Below are 18,000 nucleotides of genomic sequence, written 5' to 3' on the forward strand. Positions count from 1 at the left end.
GGGGCTGCCACATTATATGTGGAAATGGCTCCAATTAGGCCATCCAGCTGTAAAGTCCACAGGAAGGGAGGGGTGGGATAACAAAGTTATAGTGAAGGTTATGAATGGGACTGAGCTACAATCTGGTGTTATCAGAGCTGCATTCAGTCACTCTGTTCTTAACCTTTGCCTCTTTGTGCTGCTCAGACTCTGCTGATTGCACAAGTGAAAGGCTTTTAAAGAGCTGTATCACTGCACGGTGAGCCGTCCAAAATCTGCCCATGTTAAAGCACCATGAAATGTTTTTTTATGGTCACCTTCTTTAATTACTATCAGATGGCAAGACATGCATACTACATTTGAATATCATCTCAATCTGCCTGCAGATTATCATACTTTTCAGCCTTAAGTGAGGCCTTGTCCCTTCACAAAACATTCATCACATCCACTGTGGTGAAATTCAGATCATAAGTAGACTTCTTGTTTGGTAACGAATGACTCTGACATATATTTATGGCCCCTTCGGAGGTGACATGTCATCATGAGTTTGATGAGTGTGTCCGGGGAGTTTGACTGACCCCTCTAGCCTTCTGACCTTTTACACAGCGCAAGGATTTCCAGATGGATGGACGGAGTGTAAACATTAAGCGAGAGGAAAGGTCATTGGCTTGACGCAGCCATTCATCTAGCTGTGATCATGTAATAATGTCAGATGTTTACTGGAATTATGTCCCTCATTATAGTCTTGGCAGTGTTTGGATGATTTTCTCCTTCAACGTGTGTGTGTGTATTTGACAGCGTTTGATTATATTTTCAATATGTTTCAGAATGGTTTGATTCAGTTTTCAGCGTGTCCACTCTGTCAATTCCTTTACACAAACTAGTGAAAACTGTAGCTTTTTTTACTGTTTTAAATGAGAAGAAACATAAGATTTCTTATTCAGAATTCAAAAGAAATATCTCGAATCTGATTAATCCTTTTAGGGAAAAAGCCAACTTCCAGGCGACATCATTATCATCTTTTTGTAAATTTGCAGAACAGTCCTTTAATGTGATTTTAAGTAAGACGTGCACTCCTTGCCTTTCTCATGCTCAATCTGTCTCGAGCATTCAGAGATGCCAGTGGGCAGAGAAATGACCCCTTCTCTCTCTAATGCTGTTGCATCACGGAATAACGTCTGGTTGAGCGCCAGCGAGGATTTTCACCGGCTTGCTATTGATTAGCCTCTCAGCTCGATTCAGAGGACACATAGATTTTTATACAGCTCTGAGCCAGGGGAGAGCTGAGGACTCGAGGCAACACAACCCCAGCGTTCAGATGTTCATCCTACACGAGGAAGCAGTCTTCACACTGCTTCCTGCTGCGTATCGCTTCGGCTCTCTGCGAGCGTGTTTGTCTGTGTATTTTAACAACTTCACAAACTGAATGAGTGTGTCAGTTTGTTTTGTCATGGTTGGCAAGCTCAGAACATTCAAATGCGCCGCTCATTATCACCCTCGCTGCTTTGAACGTGTTCTATGATAAAATCGGAGAACAACTGGTAATCTTCGTGTATTCATTTCTTTGTTTGATTTCTTTGCTCGTTTGCATCCACACACACAATGTGCAGACACTGAAATATGACTTTTTACAAAACTGGATAATAATGGTGCACCTCGGTGGTGGATTTCGGGGAAAAAAATTCAGAGTTACGCTGATTTGTCCCAGCAGGGGGGTCACTACCATTATGGATCAAAACAAGGTGGAACTGATTGGCCCAGAGGCACTACACCTGGTGGATGACATGTTGACTGCTGCCTGGAATACAAATCAAGGAGCTATGTTACTATGATTTAACATCACCAACCCAGATCACATTTCATACTGTTTGTAGAGGGAATCAGGGCGATGCTAACTTCCGGGTTAACTTGTCATCCAGCTCTGTCGTCTCAGTGCAGTGCAGATCTAGAGCGTCACCTATGCTCCTATGGTGACGGTGCTATGTTCCCCCAGTAAATATTGTGTTAACACACATGAGCTCTAGTATATGTGTTCAGCAGAGATGCACCGTTCAGGATTTTTGGGGCCGATCACCGATCACCGATCACCGATCACCAAAAGCAGTATCTGCCGTTCCCGATATTGCCGATCACCGATCACAATGTCAAATCCGTAAATTCTTCTATATTGTTGTCTTGTGTAACTTTCATATATTTAATTAATGATTCTTCTTACACAACATTGACATTGTATTATTAAGTAAAAAAATTAGGAGATGAGAAAGCATCATGAATTGACCCCCGTTTTATTGCAGGCTGAGGCAATGTGCAATATTTCACACTCTAGAGACTCTTAGAGACAACTTGGACTCAGCTTACATAGAGCAACTGTAGCTTACTAGTGGGAATGCATGCAGTCAGGGTGGGAATTTTGTCATTTTAGGGGCAAGTCCATTTGGCCTGCACTTTTTTTTTACAGGGCACAAAGGCCACTGAGTAAAATGTGTTGATTTACCTTTCAGACTGATACCATAATATCCTAATTTATAATAAGACATGGATTATGTATTAAAACATTTTTTAATACCAAAATCAAGTAAAAGTTACATTAGAAAGTAGTTTTTGTTAAGTAGGGTTAGGGTGAGGTGAGTTTTGTGACACTACACTGAATATTAGTGTTATTGAATATTTCTTCCAATAGAAATTCCCCCAAATTATGGCAAAGCACATTTTTTCCAAACAAAAAAATTGTAGAATAACCAGCAGGAGACCACTGATGTGTGGAGTGATTTTGGTGGCACTAAACTCCGAATAATACTGAAGTTATTGAATTTTTTGTATTTTCTCTTTTCGGTGTTGCACTTTGTAGACGGTCCCTGCGCCCTCGTCTCACAGACGGCTGACCATACAGACCAGAGTTAATGTCCAGACGCTCGTTTTGATTAACATACGGTTGTAGCTCGTTGTCTTCCTTACTACGGTAGGAAATAGCACGCGTTTGTGTTTTAACAAGGTTTCACTTATGAGTTATTGATCCGGGAAGTTCGAATCTGTGAATATATTTCCAACTTTACCGGACTAAATCCTACCACATAAGTCAGTTACATATCATGTCAAAACCGGCTGCGCTCGCTCGCTGTGCTGTAAGTTTCGTTCTTCTGTTTTGAGACGCTGCTGCTGTATGAGAGGCTTTCACGTGAGATCATCGTGATGATGAGACTCCACCTGAGCGAATCGCGGTCTCACTGAAGTTACTGTGAGTGACTTCTGTGCACTCAGGTGGCTGTAATTAGAGGCAAGCCCGCTACGCTGACCGGGCCAGGGGCACAGAGGCCACTGTAGCCGGTACGATGAGTTTTTTTTTCACGCTGCATCAAGGCCAAAGTGCGGGGCAACGGCTGCTATGGCCACCGTGAAATTCCCACCCTGCATGCAGTCAATGCACTGTCTCAATATTATAACGTCATCTGATCGGCCTGATTTGATCTATTTTGAGAACTCCGATCAAAACCGATAGGGGCATTGCGATCGGTTGCCGATCGATCGGTGCATCTCTAGTGTTCAGGTCAAGTGACCCTACTCCAGTCTTAGAGTTGTGGAACATATGACTCTGGGGACATAGGACCTTTTAGGTGTGGGGCCCAGGGATAACACGTGTGTAGAACTGGGGAACAAAAGGACCTCCTGGCATGATCCCAGTATGTGCCGTATGAATCTGGGAGACAAAGGAACCTGAGAATACAGACATCTTGTAGCACTGCTCAGACACTAACTCAGGTTGGCTCACTTTTTGGGCCCAAGTCTATAGTTACAGGTGAAACTGTTTTGCTTGCATGAGACGAATCAAGAAAGAAAAAAGATTTTGATTGCATGAACACGCCAGTCTAAAATCTCTTTGTGAATCCGGCCGCTGTTGTGTTTTTTTTCAGCCAACCCTGGTTTTGTTGTAACCCAAGGCAATCTTTCCCTGACCCAACACAAGTAGTTGACGAATGTTTTTTCCACTTTGAAGCTGTTCTGACAACACTGCTGTATTTTTTCTCAATGATCCTCAAAAGATCACTCTTTTCTAAATGAAATTGGGAGGCCATTTCGCACTACGCAGTTTCATGCAATGCCTCGGTACTTATAGGTAATTAGACGAGGTGCTTCAAGTTATCATCCTAGCTCCCCTCAGTTTGATGATTAGTCTGCCTTATACCTAGCAGGTTCTTAAGTGTTCTTCGCCTCAATCGAACCTGGTGAGACTTAAAGAGGTGGTGTTAGACTATAATTCTTTGCACAAAGGTCCTGTAGTATGGAATAAAAAACACTTGCTGTTTTTTCTCCCGAAAACTGAACATCATACAGTATAGTGGCCATACGCTGGCCTAGAAAAGGGAGCAGTGAGATTGCCTCAGATGGCTTTGTTGGGGCTGTATAGCTGCAGGGCAAGACAATGTTGGCAAATCCTTCTTTTCTTCCCAGTGGAGATGGAGCAAATCTGGGGTGTTGTACTTTAGTTGGGGCTGTTGTCCTGTTAACTGGAGCCTCTCAGGCTGGCCGAGGGGCCTTCTAATGACACACACTCACACACTGATGTGCTCTGATGGGCTTCAGGGTGATTTAAGATCTTCAGCAGCCTTTGGGATCTCCCAGATTGTGTGTGCGTGCGAGTGGTTGCGTTTTCTGTGTGCACACACTCAGTATGGCTGCATGTTGTGTGTGTGTGTTTGTGTGGGGTTTCAACAGACATCTCAACACCAACTTTCACAATTCCCCAGGACCTCAGTGAGTCTCAGAGCAGTCCTAGTTATCTAATCTCGCAGCAGCTCACTGTGTGCAGGTACCATACAGCGCTGCAGCCTGCTGGCTCGAGGATGAATCCCAAACTGTCTGGACGACTGAACCACTTATTCGGGTCATGTTGGTTTAGGAGGAATGGAGTTGTTCAAATGCTGAACTTTCAATGATCCACTGTGCTCAGTTTGGGCTGTTGCATGTGAAAAAAAAAAGAAACTACTTCACTTTCACCACGATCTGGTATTCAGTTCTGTGTTCGTGGCAGCGACTGTGCCATACCAGTCATCTGTGAATGGTTAACACTCCAAAACCAGGTTTCTGTGCACTGAATAATTCAGTGTTGAAGAGGGAAACATTAAGAAACCTTTCTCATGATAACAATGAAATTGCAAACAATTGCGTCATGCACAACACTTTTTTTTTTTCTTTTACTCCGTCTAACCTTACAGTACAACATTTTCCATGTCTGAACAATCTGTGTCCTTGCGAACACACTCTATAATTCTCATCCCGGTTCGGAGCTGTTGCAAGCTGCTGTAGCACACAGCACTTTTCAGCAGTTCTCACGGTAGCGTCAATAATTCAGGATAACCTCTAACATTCTAACAATTTGGTACACAGATTCTGTTTTGCATGTTTTGAAAGAAGTCACAGATTTCCTCAGAAAAAATAGCAATTAGTGGGTGGTTTAATTACAAGGTCAAGGGGCTGCCTTGCTTTAAAACCATTTGGAATATGAGATAAGCTCAAAAGCACAAAAACTCATTCACAATGCCTTTTTCATGGCAGCTGGCTTTTCAACACACATTTTTAGGTCAGCCATTTGTACGGCGGCTTGTCTTGTAAGAATTAATGCTCGACAAAACTGCCGAGGGGACAAATCTAATTGCAGTGTAGGTGGAAAAACCAAGCAAATATGGGCGCATTTACGCACTTCCTAAAACCACCAAATGTGTGTGTTATTATCTTTGAACTCCTCATTTCCCCCACAGTGTAAGTAATCACATACAATGATTGTGCGTCATGCTTGGAATTTCACCATTAATCTGACAATGATTCAGCAGCTAATGCCCTGAAATTGAAATGAGAAAACGTCGCCTGTGGAATTTCTGCATAGCAGGTTTGTGTCATTACAGAACAAAGAGCTCGTGCAACAAAGGGCAAGAGCAAATGCTGCGGAAAAAAAAAGCTCACAGTAGATTTGCTGGAGTGACAATGATGAGCGATGTCTCCCCTGTATTAAAAGTAACAAGCTTGCCCCATCGCCGAGCTGAAATCCAGACTGCGAGTTTAAGAATTGCCTCGTTTGCAGGCTTAGGGGGAAAATACAATGGTTGCTTTTTTTAGGGGAAGGCGCATTCTCGCTTAATAATTTATGTTCCAATTTCTTGTTCTACAAAAAAATGTGGTCTCTAGCGTGTTTATCATCCAGGGCAAGGTGGTGACACGGGACGCTAGAGTAGAATGGGAAATGCACTTACTGTTAATAACTATGCCTGGAGGTGAGATATAGAAAATGATGGCCTATTCTGAATCGGCTGTGCAGCCTGAGGTCAGGATATACATTACTGCAATCCATTCTAAACGTACACTGCATTGTTCTGTATATGCTTAGCTCTTTTAGACACTGGCATGGTGTACCTCTGTTTAGTCCGTTGCCGCAGCTGTGATAAAGACCGAGGCAGATTAACACATTAGGTACACTCAGTGTAGCTTTTCTTTCCACCAACATCTAGATTTTCTCTCTTCTATATGCAGATGGTGCCGTACAAACCTATAATTGTAGGTCGAAGTGTTTATAACCATAATCCGGACGGTTTCAGACTGTTAGACTAGGCCCACGAAAATATGAGCAGGCACTGAAATTGCGCTACGTACGAAAACTCTGAATGATGATGTAAAAACTTTGTCAGAGTTTTGATGTGTGGGGACAAAGTGTTCAAAACAAATCTAATCCAATCTTTTTCAACGCGTTCCGAGAGGTGTCCGACTGATGATGTTATTTTTCTATTAATTAATTCATTGTTTTGTCAATAAAACATCACACAAAGCTTAAAAGCTGCAACCACCCAACGGCAATGACAGCAGTTCATTGATTCTCCAAGCAGTTGCCCCTCCAAACAAGTAAAAAAAAAACACACTCTTGGATGTGCATATGGTAGATACAAGGTGAAAAAAATGCCCTTTGAGGTGACCTCACAGTGCCGGTGCCCCCCTGCATACTGCTGGTGCCCTTTTTTTTTTCCTCGCCCCTGCTGCTCAAACATCCTGAGTCCTCCACTGTCAGCAATCAATTGTCCATCAGAAATCAATCAGATCAACCAGGCAGGGCAGCTACGTTGTGTGACTGGCTGTTGCTTTGGTAACATTTGCTGTAAAAGGATCTGCACAGTATTCACTAATATGAATATTTTAAAAATATCAAATTCATGTACTTCATTTTGCACATTTAGGGTCACCGTATTAAACACTGTACACTGGCCGGGGCAGAGAGTAAAGACGACTTATAATGAAGGTGTGTGAGCCCTCTGTTTCATCCCCTCTCATTTTTTTTTTTCTGTCAGACTCTGTCACATACACGCACAGACAATCATATCCTCCCTGCCTCCTTTTAATTCCAGTGTCCTCCTCTTTCTCCACCCCATCTCATGTGCCTCCTTTCCACCCCCTTCTCCAGCCCCTCTCCCCTCCCTCTCTCTCTCTCTATCTCTATCGCCCTCTCCCCCCTCTCTGTCTTTTTGACTAGCTCTCTCTGGGGGCGGATGTGTCTCTGTGGCCCTCTGCAGATCTGGAAAGGACATCCTCTCAGTTTAATTCAAGTCAACCCCGGTCTCCTGGTGCTCCAAGACGCAGCATGTGTGACAGCTCTACAGAGACAGCCAGAAGGAACAGACAAGTCTCATCTGCATATAAGAATCAGTGTATGTGTGTGCCTGTGTGTGTGTGTGTGTGTGTGTTTGAGGGGGAGTGCATTCCAGTCAGGCATCTTTCAACATTTTCCCTGCAGACAGAAAGAGTTAATTTCACCCTGGCAGTGATCATGGACATCTATAAATCTATGATGAGATACTGCTCTGTTGATTAGTCAGTGCTAATTCAGCTCACACCAATTAAAGGGGTTGGGAGTGCTATCTAAATCATTGCATAACATATGCCATTTGCCATCTGAGCCTGGTGGAGAGGCTGTAAATAAAGCTATGATCATGGCGACGTTATGGAATTGTGCCGTCGCTCACATGTCAAAGCCACACTTGAGCAAATAGTTTGCCTGGCAGACGACGAAAGCCAAACGGCCTGGGTGGGAAATATCGCGTGCGCGACCACTTAATGTAACGCCATAGTGTTGCAATATCTCAAAATATGTCCTCAAACACAACCGCAGAACTGAATCAACACCTCTTTAAACAAGTCACAGTGTGAAGGATTGAGGGGGATCTATCTTTGTGTTATTGTTACCTTAGAATGACCTTTTTATATCTACAAAAGGAGAAGGATCTGTCCCACAGTCTGCCATGTTTCTACAGTAGCCCAGAATGACCAACCCAACTTGCTGTGGAGAGAGCCTTTGTCAACTGTTTGTGTTTTTAGCGGCCAGTGTAGGGGAGGGTAAGCTGAGCAGTGTTCAGCTGGTTTGTAATCTCCAGCCACGTCGCTAGATGCCACTGAAAGCTTCACGCTGGACCTTCAACTTCACAGTAAAAGCTTCAAAAACAGAGATTTGTGGCAGGGCTGTTGTATTGGATTGTATTCGACATCAAGGCAATGCTGGTAATTTGTCCACCCTCTCTGATTGCTGCCTCTGTTGTCCGACCGTCCCACAGTGATGGTATGTAACTGAGTACACTGGCTGATAAGTAGTTACTATTTACTTTGCAGATTGCATGCTGCATGGAGCCAAAGTAGAGACATCTTAAATTAATTCATTTTATTCAGATCATCAGAAAAATGAATAACTGAATAACTGGATCCGACATTTAGCCGGGCTGATAATCAGTCAACCCATAGCCTACAGTATACATACATAGACGCATGTAACCGTGTGTATACTCTACTTTTACTTGTAATTCTGATACTGATGTACATTTAACATCAGACTTTTTTTTTTCAGGGTGTCTTTACTTTTACCCAAGTTTGATTTTCGAAAGAGCAAAAAAGAAAGTATAAACCATCCCACGTGTTGATTTCAGCCCAGGCAAAGGTTTAAACTGCTGCTTTTCACAGCCCACAGCGGTGTCAAGCATCCACATTAATCTCTGCAGACAGTATGCGCACGCCTGCGGAGGAGATCTCGTGTGAGCATGCTATCATTTGCAAATTAGCACTAAATACAAAGTGCACTTGAGGCTGATGGCATGTCATGCGTTTATTTGGCTGCACATCCAAATATTCGATCTTGATCTTTACAATTTTGACTCGGCAGTGGCGCTAAAGGAAAGGTCAGTGGATCACTGCTGTCAGTAAGAGTCATCCTCGGGGGAAACCGTGAGAAATTGCTGCTAGTTTGTCAAAAAACGGGTAGGCAGAGGTAATTTTCTATCGCTGTTGTGCTGAGAGAAGAGAATATAACAGCGGAGATTATTATTAGACTAAAGGTCTGCCTAAAGATCAGGCACAGCGGTTGAATATTTGGTGCAGAGTGGAGCGCTGCGATCGACCGGTGGTGTGATCCCACAGCACCGTTGTTTATGTAAGTCCTATAGATCCGTTCGCTAACCCGTCTTATTTTAGCTGCGCTTTGTTTGCAGCGGGCAGAAGGCAATATGAGAGTATGAGGTTTAGATTCATCTTCATCTCGGCTTGCCAATAAGAAGTCGTGATATTTTCCTTTGGTGGAGAAGAAAGCAACCGAGCCTACAAGGGATGTAAGAGCCAGGCCTCTCTCACTCCTTCTCCGCACCCCAACTCACCATCTCATCACTTGCTGCCTCCACACCTTAAGATTATGTCCGCGGCTGTGTCACCAGCAGCATCGGCTCTCCAGCTCTCACACACTCCCCCCCCCCCCCCCGCCTTCTCCACCACCCAAGCTTCCCCCCCCAACGTGCAGCCCTGTGCCATGCCTACAAATACATCAACCCCTAATAATATCAGAGGCCAGTGGGGGCATGGTAGACAGCAGAGGTAAGTGGATCTGTCATATCATTTTGCCTCTGTCTTCCACGTAATTCCTCCGCTGGATTTCCTGGTGAAAATGGAACGCGCATCGGACGGGAAGCGAGACGAGAGAGCGGAAAGACAAACGGCCACGTCAGAGTTGGTGGAGGTATCATCAGCTGCTTCCTGCTCCTACCTTTAACCACGTCCCTTTGATGCAGAGAGGGTTTGAAAATTAGCAGCCTTGCAGATGACAAGGAATAAATCAGGCGGCTGTGTGTGTGTGTGTGTGTGTGTGTGCGTGTGACATTTAAGTGACGGTGAAAAGATAGAACAAAGCAAGATTGTCAAGGTTAGCCCGGCTGTCTGGCTGCCTCAGACGGTTTTGTCTCCGGGTGAAAATATGCTGCTCCTAATTCATTCATTCCCGCATGAAATACTTTCTGCTGATGGACTTCTTATTTGCTGCACTGTACAAACATGAACTGCAGGGGGATGGGCAGCGTCGTGCTGGGTTGTTGCATGGAAATATGTTTCTCCCCCCACAACAATAAGAACAATAGGATACTCACAAGCAGTCCTCTGCCCGTCTGCTGCAAGCACAGGCCCCTCCTTCAGTGTACTCCTTTCCTCCTGGCGTCGGCGTAGTCAGATGCTGCCACCACTCTTAATTGCCGCCGTCTGGAGTGAGTGGAGATGTTTGCGATTGAGGGTGGTCGAAGCCCGTGTCACCGGTGACACCCAAACTCTCCCAGCAGCTTCACGTCCTCAGGGCTGGCCCCTGGAGAAACAGAGAGCACGAGAGATCGTGAGTAAGAATGGGCCTCCTCTTCCTACAATACAATGAGGGGCATTGAAGAAAGGGTATGAGCAGGACGGCAGCTGGGAGGAGACGCTGCCATACTATAACAGCCACCGGGTCATTCTCAGTGTCTCGGTGACGGGATTTCTGTTTACATCTGGACAGCTGTCAGGCGAGATAATCACTGTGGGTGTCTGTTCCTCTGAGGTCTGAGATGAGGTACAGTTACATGCTGCGTGATGGACAGGAAATTGATGAGATTTTTGTTTTTGCCTTCAAAGGGTGTGTCTTCTAGGACTACACCCTTGACTTCAGCTGGATAGTTATTCGGGTGTTTCAGTTTCTGTCTACGGTTTGACAGCCTCCTGCTTGGCCTGAGTAAGAGCTGGGAGATATGGCTTCATGATTACATTGCAATATATTCAGGTTACATCCCGATCAAAAGTATATCTCGATGCAAATAATTGAATCTTAATGAGTGTGTCTTCTATAAGAATACACACTGGTGTAGATGGTTTCACCAGAATGATGCGTGAGACTCGTTAAGTGCTGTCATGTGTAGGCATGTGCATGGTTACAGACTATGTCATTCTTCCTTCGAAAATGTAATCCTGTTAGTAATCCCCTTTATGAAAGACTGTGTCTTTAATCTAATTACACGTATTTCTCTGTAACATAATACAGTTACATGTATTCCGTTACACCCCAAGGTCTGATCTCAGTATTTTGAAATCCCCTCAAAAGCACTTCATCAATACTAGGACTGGGCCACAAATCAAATAACATTTTTCAACCAGATACGTTTACATCAATATTGCAACAATATTGTAGGAAAGACTATTGGTACTTTCACAAAAGATCAACGCAACAACTAAGTTGGCAAAGGCGAGCATTAGAACGAGTAGAACAGTCCGGTACGTTAGGGTAGCACTTTACTGTAATGCAGCCTTTAAAAACAGGAAAAACAACCTGTATGACATATCACTATATAATGATGTTCGAAATATAAGATCATACATGGTGACTTAAATAAAATTGACATACACTATATTCCAAATGTGATGTACTTGCACTGTAGCTTCATGCTTTGACCATTTTTTGTTTTTTGGGAGGTGCCTTTATTTGCACAGTGGCAAAGGGCCACAGGTCTGATTTTACACCCCGGACTGCTGCACCGAGGACACAGCCCTTGTACATGGGCCACATGCCCTACCAATTGAGCTGCCGGGGCGCCCCAGCTAGTGCTTTAAGTGCTCTGAAGTAAATGATAATATTCCACTGTGGACACTAAGGGGTCAATTAGCTTATTGGTCCAACTCTCCGGGGAAAAGGAAAACACAACGGCAGAGGAAAACGTCCATGAATGCTAACATCTAAACAGCAATCTGACAATGTATTCAGCCCATCAGCTATTAATAGCCGCCTTCCTCTTATGCATGCCCTCTGGGGAACATCATTTCAAAATGTCCATTTGGAAGAAATGAGACAAACACACCAGCTGCACTTCTCACTCACTCCGCCACAATTCCTCTGCACGACTCCCCCAGCTACCGCTCTCCATTATTGATGAGACTTCCTCTGTCAGCCTCATCTGCCACAGTGTTGGTTGTACTCGCCTGTGGGCAGCCGCTGTGGTTGTGGTTGAGGGGGACCAGCTGATGCCACGCGAGGGGAAAAAAATGAGACAAGGGTCGGGCACATTAACAGCCTATTGACAAGATGCAATGCAGAGGGCACGCCGTGTCGCAGGTCTGTTATTGGCCTAATCTAAATTCAATAGGATTGTCATAAGGGAAGAAAGTAATTATCTCAAAACCATGGGGAATGCCCCTTCTGTACATCCAGCTGACTCACAGATACTCCACTTCAGCCGCAGGATTTAAAACATGCGCCGCAGTGCCAAATCACAACAACAAAAAGAGAAGAGCTGGGGACAAGGACGCAGAGCTAAGTGAGGGAGAAGCGAGCCGCGGGGTCAACTCCCCACTCATAGATTCCCGCGCAGGCTCTGTCGTAATGCTTTTTTTTAGTGTCTCATTGTGTCTGTCATGCATTTTGCAGCATTTTGTCCGGCGGTGATGTGCTGAGAGCTCCAACAGCTATAGTCAGAAATCTCTGCAAAGCAAACAGCTCTTTTCTTTATGCATACTGTGGGCATGAAGACGGACTGAACCACCTCAGAGACGAGCATCACCGAGAATCGAATAAGGCCTTGAAACTAGAACCTAAATTTAGCTTGTTTCTGTCCGTGTGTTTAGGTAAAGCTGTGCATGGTCTTAAACACAAACTAGCACATCATAAATGCAGGTAATTTATATTTAGGCAGTGTTAAATTAAATTCATTAAACGTAGCCGAGTGTGCCGCATGTTAACGAATTAAACTGCTCTAATTAAGTGTTTTATTTTGTCATTCTCAATTAGGTTTGAAATGTAAAGTTGCTTCTGCGTTTCACCGACTACACACACTGCAATAACAGCGCTCTCATATTAAAACATTAAAGTGATTTTATATGATACAGTAAGTGATAAGCAAACATCACAACTTATTCAAGGTTGCTTGGAAGTATATCCAAGCAACCTTGACATACACTAGAAGTGTGTGACTTCATACACTTTATATAAGATAGTACTGTTGGGAAGCCACATGACTTCGGTGTAAGTGTTATTTTTTTCTTTGTACCACCACATGCAGACACCCACACATCCGCCTCCTCTGTCACATAATGTTGTACTCAGCTTTGACATGATGGAGAGTGAAAGTCTATCCAAGCCCGCAACTCTCAATATATCATTGTAGCACCAGTGCAATTTCATGTTGTGGACCAACCGACAGATGATCAGTGTTAGTGCTCAAGTGCTCTTTGTGCAGCACCACGATTTCTTTTCTTAAAAAGAAATGAAAATAAAAATGAAGATCTTCATAAAACGGGTCAAAAAACGACATGAAATCATTCAGATGACAGTTGAACAGAACCCGACACAGAATATGATGTGAAGAGACCAGATTTTTCAGTCAGGGAAGCTATTAAAAAGTGTGTTTTTCACAAATTTTTTAAAGGACACCGAGTTTCCCAGCAGGTCACCGCAGTGCCGTTGGATGCCGATGGAAAGAGCTCAAACAGCAATAATTGTCAGCTTAGACTGTGGAGCAACCAGAGGAGGCCGAGGATCTCAAGCTGTGCTTGTGCTCTTCGGGGGTTAAAAGCCCAGAGATAAAACCAGCCACTAACCAAAATGTGTCTTTTGTGCCATTCGTAGCCATGGTTACTACACTGAATTTAAATTGGCTGCTGATGGGAGGTATGATTGGGTGACAGCAAAGGATAGTGATAGTTTTTGAGATAGACCGATGGCATTAAAGCCCTTTAAATGTTTTTATGCAACTGATACATTTGTTTACCTTCTTACTGTATGATGAAACACGCTGCCTGGGGCTCATTTATATAAAGACAATTTCATGAGTTCTACCTGTGATTGACTGGACCACTGCCCTTACTTGACAAAGATATAGGTGGTTCAAATATCCAGAAGATAAATGGACACTGAATGTCTTTATTTGTACCCAGAGATGGCCTCTTCAAACAGGGCAATTTCATCACTTTTAGAGTACCCAAGTACAGCTCTCAGCATAATCCAACGTAAGACTTGTAATTTTGTATTAGTAATTGCTTGTTGAGTCACTATCTATCACCTGATGGGGTAACACAGTGATGGTTGATCCCATAGTGATACTGCTATTATACTCGTACCGTTGAAAGTTTTGCAAAATGTATATATTTGCAGTTCTATGAAATCTGTGGTGACATTCCCCTGCTGATGGAAACTGTTGCTGCAGCTTCACATTAAAAGCATTTAACAGGCGAAACACAGAGATGACTTTTCTTCTGAAGTAGTCAAAGGAGACGCGATTTGTCAGCAAACGTAATACTTACAGCTTTCGAGGAAAAATGCATCTACAATAGCCGAAATTTTAAATTTTACAGGAAGCGCTTTTATACAGTCTAGGGGAGTAACAGAAGCAGAAGATGCTGTTAGATTAAGAACTGCGGGCAACAGGCTGCTCACCTCCAACTTTTCAGTGAGCTTAAAAAACTCCTCTCACTGTGCCCTGCTGTTCACACACTTGTGCCACGTGCAGCGTAGAATCAGATCACTGTTGCTCACAGAATGATGGAAAAAGGCCTATTATTGCCCGACTTCTGTAATAATCTGACAATAGTTTGTTTCGCTGCCCTCCGAAATCTGGGATCTGTACTAATAAACTGCATTTGCTGTTGCCACTAGTGACTGACTCAATCTACCCGACTCAAATCTTCACGATTGTTCCTTTAATACACCTTAAAGTGACCATTGTTTGTAAAGGGGATATAAAACTTTTAAAACTTCAATTTCGCTTTTATATATTATGCTTTTTGGGTTTTGTCCTTTATTGTCTTATGTAGACTTTTAGTGCTTGTAAAAGGTCTGAAAAAAGTGAAAAAGTCCAAAGCACTGCCTGAAACACCTTGTTTTGCAGACGAGCCTTTACTTCTGTAACGTATGTGCGTCACTGTGTAACAGGTGTCATATAAATATAGATATTTTTATATATTTATTATAAAATATTTACACTCCAGTCAGTCAGCAGACATACAGTTGCTACTGCTGTAGCTGCGTTTTTTAAAATCACACTATCTTGCCCAGCGTGATCCGCCCTACTCTGCCTGTACATCCCAAGTAATGCGTAATAAGAAAATGTACGTACAATACTACAATGCAATATAATATGATATTTGTTCCAGCTCCAGGACATTTTTCCAATGCAAGAACTCGTTCAGAATTCCATGAAGTCACACAACAAACCCCCAGACCCTGCTTAGCCACCATACTGTCATGCTGTGCTCTGTGATCAGACACTTAAACACACACACTGGTGCCTCTAAGTTAGGCTGACCGCTGCAACCTCGCCAGTCTGCGGATCTGATGGTGACAGACGGAGGACAAAACACGAAGACGGTGGAGTGGATGGAGGTAGCAGAGAGAGAGAGAGAGAGAGAAAGAGAGAGAGAGGGAGAGAGAGCAGATGAGGTGTTGTTGCTATTGACTGACTTTAAACCTGCTCATGCAACCAATCAGAATAGAGAGACGGACACATGATGGATACACACACACAAACGCATTGTCGGGGAAATGTATGCTTGTCTTGGAGGAAGAAATCTGACGTGCGAACAAAATTAAATCAACAATAATTAAAAAAAAAAAAGGTGTAATAGTGTTGATTGTGATTTCTGTTTCTCTATGAAGTGACTGCTGCACATTTTTTACTTATATATTTTATAATCTAAGTCTGAAGGAGGAGCTGAGAGAGACCTGCGGGGACAATGGTTTCTAGTTCTGCTTCCACTTGATGGACCCGCTGGGAGCCATGTGCAGGGCATCAGGGTAAACACACACAGATCAGTACACACCCACACACACACACACACATACACACACACACACACACACACACTGTTAAAGTATATGGACCTACAACAATATGGTACAGTAGATGTACAGGCTCACTTGCCCCGAGGCAGGAAAGGCAACACTGCACTGTGGGAAGAGAGAAACGCATGCTTATTTTTCTGCAGCCTTCACCACAGAAACTGCTTCTTCCACGTGTCTTTGCATCCTCTCCCCAAACTCCAGATTTGATGATCGCCTCTCATAAATTGCTTTAACTCTGTGTGTAATGGTGGTATTATTTTTTATAAGGTATGCCTTAGAACCCCTGAGGAATAATTTCCACGGGTTAAAAAAAAAAAAAAAGAAAGAAAGACAAAGCCTGTCCTCGGCTGAATCTTTGAATGTGCGTCAGACAATGCCGGAGATAATGACAGACCTGGTGGCCTTTTTTCACTCTGAAGACATCTGTCGTTTCAGTGAAATTTGCCAGGTTTGTCATGAAAGAGAATTGATCGTGCCTTTGAGTATGGCTCTATGATTAATTCAGGCATGTCAGTCGGTGAGTAAATGCTTCTTTATCCTCGTGTAAGTGGTCAATATTAATAATGCACACGCGGGTCTAAGTTCGGCATCCGTCTTGGCAAAGTTCGACATGGAAGGTTTCACCAGCTGCCCGCGCTTGTCACCGCATTCTTCCTTTCTCTCTCTCTTTTCTACCGTCAGCTTGCCACTCCATCCTTCCCTTTCTTTTTCCATCCCTGGCTCTGAAAGGCAACCGTACGGCTCTGAGGCCTATTCTGATAGAAAGATGTGGCCCATCAGCAGTAATTGGAGGAGCTCTGGTGGTTGGGTTTCTCGGGGGGGGGGGGGGGGGGGGGGGGGTGGCGGCGGCGTGATCGATACCACGGACGGTGGAGGTGGGCATGCAGGCAGGCAGGCAGGCCGACAAGCGCTGCATCCCCCACAGCTCCTGACAGCTCAATGAAGGCCCAGCCGCAGAGCACAGGATGTCCTTTTACAAGAACAATCATCAAGCGTGCAGGTCACCCCTCGAGCCCCCCAGAACTCACGGCACATCCAGTTAAATCATAATTACCCATTTAGTCGATTATCAGCTGGGTAGAAGCACGCTGGATTTAATGTTCGCCTTTCATTATACTCACATTAAAGAATAAAGGAAATGTCAGAGGCTTAATAGCGATGACGAGATGTAATTATCTACAAGGTGATTTATTTGAAAGATTTTGCAGCAATAATCTCCCGACGCCCTCATACATTCCGTGAAGTATACAGTTTAATTGTGCTCGGTGTGCGCCGACACAATGAAACAGCACGAGATGTGAGCGACGGATGGCGCTGAGGCTTCACTCAAGCGCCATCGTTTGCATGCTTGTGACGACACACAGGCTGGTGTCGATACCGCGCTGCGTTTTTTTTGTTCCTCATCACAGCTTCGGAGACCGCTCTTTGTTTGTCCTCCTGTTTATGGTTTCTAAAAAGTGTGCTCCGCCGAGCTCAGCCTGGCCATCGGTTGCCATGGCGACACACGGCAGCCGGGAGTGATGGCTTGTGAGGAGAGCTCCGGCACAGGTTAAGTCAAAAGAAGTATTTATTCGCCTTGCGCCGTTGTCTTCATTGCCGTCGAACCTCAATGTTATCTGTTTGTTTCTGTATTAAAATTAGATATTCTAACAGCCTGCTGGCAGCTACAACAACGCCGAAATAGACCAGTCACCAGGGCTTTTAAAAGACCCTGTTGTCCAAGTGCATTTCATTGACTCTATTTAATAGACAGGGAAATGCACTCAACACACACAATCGTACTTGAAAGATTAGGATGCCCTACATTACACTGCCAAAGATGCTGTGTGTGCTACATTCTTATATCTATCTATACTTCTTGTGTTCTGGCCTCAGATCTCACTACTTGCTGTTCT

General features: G+C 44.0%; 1 protein-coding gene across 3 annotated transcripts in view; it reads right to left on the reverse strand.

Annotated features, from left to right (window-relative positions):
* Positions 1–18,000, reverse strand: part of LOC115565785 (galactosylgalactosylxylosylprotein 3-beta-glucuronosyltransferase 1) — a 79,384-nt gene that overhangs the window by 28,399 nt on the left and 32,985 nt on the right. For all 3 annotated transcript variants that reach the window (XM_030391305.1, XM_030391298.1, XM_030391313.1), the window contains exon 2: positions 10,407–10,615. The gene's annotated coding sequence lies outside the window, so the exon portion shown is untranslated. The remainder of the gene's footprint in view (positions 1–10,406; positions 10,616–18,000) is intronic.

This window comes from Sparus aurata, chromosome 2 (genome assembly GCF_900880675.1).
Source record: "Sparus aurata chromosome 2, fSpaAur1.1, whole genome shotgun sequence".
Classification (NCBI taxonomy): Eukaryota; Metazoa; Chordata; class Actinopteri; order Spariformes; family Sparidae; genus Sparus; species Sparus aurata.